Source organism: Chenopodium album, chromosome 8 (assembly GCF_948465745.1).
Source record: "Chenopodium album chromosome 8, dcCheAlbu1.1, whole genome shotgun sequence".
NCBI lineage: Eukaryota > Viridiplantae > Streptophyta > Magnoliopsida > Caryophyllales > Amaranthaceae > Chenopodium > Chenopodium album.
The window spans coordinates 52,742,770-52,746,779 of record NC_137841.1 but is presented as its reverse complement, the minus strand read 5'-3'; positions in this window follow the sequence as shown (position 1 = coordinate 52,746,779).

Genomic DNA, 4,010 nt, shown 5'->3' with positions numbered 1-4,010 from the left:
TCCTTCTACTTGATCTTGTTAAATACACGCATTCCGGTGCAGATTATTAAAATACAAAGAACTTAAGAAACCAACGTACAAGTGATTGAAATACCCAGCAGCCCACTTAATTAATCCCAAAAGTCATAACATACATTAAAATGTAGCAATAAAAAAGAAATTCACTAGTTCTTAGCTAAATTATCCCCCTGCCAACAACATATATATTAGCTATTTTTTTACCGTTGCATTTAATCAAAAATATAGTAGTGCATCAAATAAGCATATTGAACTCAATTTAGCAATACTAATGGCTGAAGCTTTTATACCTGCATTCATAGAGAACACTGCGACTATAATGAGTCTCATTCACAAGGTCTCCAAGCTTCTTAAGCATATCATCCTCCCTGTAAAGACAAGTTATTAATTATAAGAATCCAATATTTATTTATACTATAATTTAAGATAATTATTTAGTGACATAGCCTTCACAATACTCTTTGTTACCTAACAGTGACTATTTTTCCTTCATGAGTAGTTGTATTATGATTAATAATGTCTCCTAATTAAAATTTCATGGTATAGATAGTATTGTTTAGGAGTTTGGGTTGTATAAGAAAAAGAATAATACATCTCCTTAGAAAATTTCACATAAGTGAAAACTCTATAAGAAAATGAAGGGTGTTTCGAATATTTTCTTAGATTGTATTAATCAACCTCAAATTTCATGCTATAGCTCATATGGTTGAATTGAGCATTTTCTAAATAAATATATGCTCTATACTAAGATTACTAACAAGCCACACATCTGAAGAATCGAACAAAATTTCTAAACTCATAAGAGATTTACCTTGGCCGGATCAACAACAAATATCCTTGAAAGCAGATGTTGACATTTTGGAGATATATGTACATAGTCAGGAATAGAGTATTGGACATTTAAAATTCGCTGCACCAGCAGAAATCACTAAGGGTCAGACAGGCAACCAAAGAAGCCACCACCTTGGTATATAAAATAGTAAATGACTTACATGTATTGTTTTGCGAAAATTTTTGGGTTCCTCAGGGTCCTCAAATGGGTAAGCCCCGACCAACATTACATACAAAGTTACCCCACAAGACCACACATCTGCAATCTGAAATGGCATGGAAGCAAAGATGAATAAGAGTATTCAAGTGTAGCCAACTAGCCACCACTTAATAGTCTTAACATCAAAGAGTGCAGCATGTTTAAATTTTCCACTTCTTCAAGAATTGGTAATATGTGATACTCGTAACAATGTAACATAAATGGCAATTTATAATAGCTTTCGAATGACAAGCTTTATCCAAAACATTAGTAGTCATTTATAGTAAGTGTGCCAAAGATGTGCTTTTTTCATTTCAATACTATAAAATATCTTGGCATGTATGGGTAGTTTTACTTGCCTGAAAAACATGAAAGTAGTGAGTTTGACAAATACACATTACTTAACAAAAATTACAGCAGCCCCATCAAAGAAAACAAAGTAAAAAGCTTTATGCTTACTATTCCAAACCAACTTGTGGTGATAGGTACTACCGCCTTAATCGTTTGTCCACAACCAGAACCTCGAGCAACTTGTGGAATTCACTTCCGCATAATTAATTATCTGCCATATAAAATTACATATATTAAACCAACAAAATTCAATCATACTATAAAATATTTTCATATTAATGAATTAATAGTAAACCTGAAATTAAACTACGTCCTTGTTCAAGTCAGATGCTACATTCTATCTACCATGAAAATATTGAACATTTTTTTTTTTGAGGAAATGAAAATATTGAACATAAATAGAAGCAATCTTACCTTAGGTGAAATCGACTTCACAAATTCAACAATGTCGAGCCTAAATGCAGTTGATTTGGAGGAGCGAACACGGTCGAACTGCTATGGGTTGGTATCAGTTGACATGTTGTACTCATAATCAACCTATCAAAGCAAACAGTTGAACAATTTGGTACCCATAACTTACAGTAAGAGAAAATTTATTTTATCAAAAAGGATCGATTATCAGAATGCCCATCTTGGCTGTTGGGCATTGTAAAAAGCGCAGAAAATTTAACTTAAAACAGAAAATTTAACATAAAACAGAAACAATCTTAAAATAGAAAATTAAACCCACAACACTGTATAGTAATTTTGAAAATATTGAATATAAATAGAAGCAATCTTACCTTAGGTGAAATCGACTTCACAAACTTAAAAAATCCCAACATTGCTCGACTATGAGGACAATAATTTTGCTCGTATTTTTTGGGGTTTCTAGGGTTCGAATTAATGGGGTTTTGATTCGATTTTTTTGCTCGAATTTGCTCAAATTAATGCTCGATTTTTTTGATCGAATGTGCTCGAATTAATGCCCAGAATTTGCTCAATTTTTCTGGGGTTTTTTTTTGGTGTTTTGCTCGAAATTGGGGGATTGTAGTTCTGAATTTTTTCCGATTATGGGTGTTGATTTGATTGCGGTTTGGTTGTTGAATTTGTGGGGATTTTTTTGGTCGAATTTCTGGGGATTTTTGGGTCGATTTTTTGGGGGGTTTTGGGTCAATTTTCTGGGGGTTTTAGGGTCGAATTTCCTTGAATTTCTGGGTGATTTTTGCTCGAATTTCTTAGGGTGTCTGCTGGGTCGAATTTCTGGGGTTTTTTGCTCAAATTTCTGGGTGTTTAGCTCTTGGAAATCGCTGTCTTGGAAGATAGGAGTAGTAAAATGGAGGCAGCTAGCAAGTGAATCAGAAATAACCTAAATGCAAATGCGTTATTTGCGTCACTCAACTAATAATAAGTGACGCAAATAATTAAAAGTTTAATGCTGCACATTATTATTTGCGTCGCTCATTAGTTAAAGGAGTGACACATTTTAATTCTATCACTCATTTGCGTCACTTGTCACTGAATGAGTGACGCAAATAACATTATTATATGTGTCGCTTCAATAATTAAGAGCGACGCAAATAACAGAAAGCTAAAATGTATCTGACTTTTGCATCGCTTCTTGGCTAATGTGCGACGCAAATCACTTTTAATGATGCTAAAAAAAAGCATTTGCTTCGTTCTTTTGTATGAGTGACGCAAATAAGGCGACGCAAATGTACGTTTTTCTACTAGTGCACTGATCTCGTTGTCGAACTGTAGCGCAGTAGAACTAAACTCCACTCCCGTAATGAGACTGAAGTCGGTCGGGGTGACCATCATCTCACCCCAAGGGAAGTGGAAAATGTTGGTGGTGTCCCAAAACTCAAGCAAGGCACGAGCCATGTGGTGACCCCCGCTAGAGGCAATCATGGCCTCCGAGGTCTCAAACAGCGCAGTCAACCCGCAAGACTCCCAGAGAAGTCTCACCTCTCCATCGACACTGATATGCATCTTGTACAAGTCGCCTAGGGTATCGCAGCTTGAGCCGTGGTAGTGTGTCCTACCAACCGTGATCCTACGTCGCACCCTCTCAGAAATATGGTGGACTGGGGAAAAGTACAGAGTCCGCTCATCCTAGTCAGGGAGGGGACCAAGAGAAGTGGACGGGTCGGCGTCCTCCTCTATGGGCTCATGCTCTCGTCGTGTGTCTTGGGACTGTGAACCCGAACCTCGCTTTCTAGCCATGATACACTATGCAAAATCACCATAGATTAAGGTTCTATAGTATCTAAGGTTCGCCTAGTCGCATGATGCTCGGTTCGCAAAAAAAAAAAAAAAAAAAAAAAAAAAAAAAAAAAAAAAATCATGAATTGTTGGCAAAATTTCAAATTGAGCATACACGACATTTTTAAAGCATCCAAACAATTTCTTGCAATACTATGGTAATTATTGTGAAAAATTGGACAAGAATTGTTAGCAAAAAAAATCATGAACAAGCTACATTGTATTCCTGACCTTAAGAGGTCCAACAATGGTGATTTGTTCATTTCTTCACCAAATTGAGTCAAACAAGTCTTAAATTACTCCCATGGCAATATATAAACATAATCAAGCAATTTCATGGCATAAAATTTGACAAAATAAAGTGAAT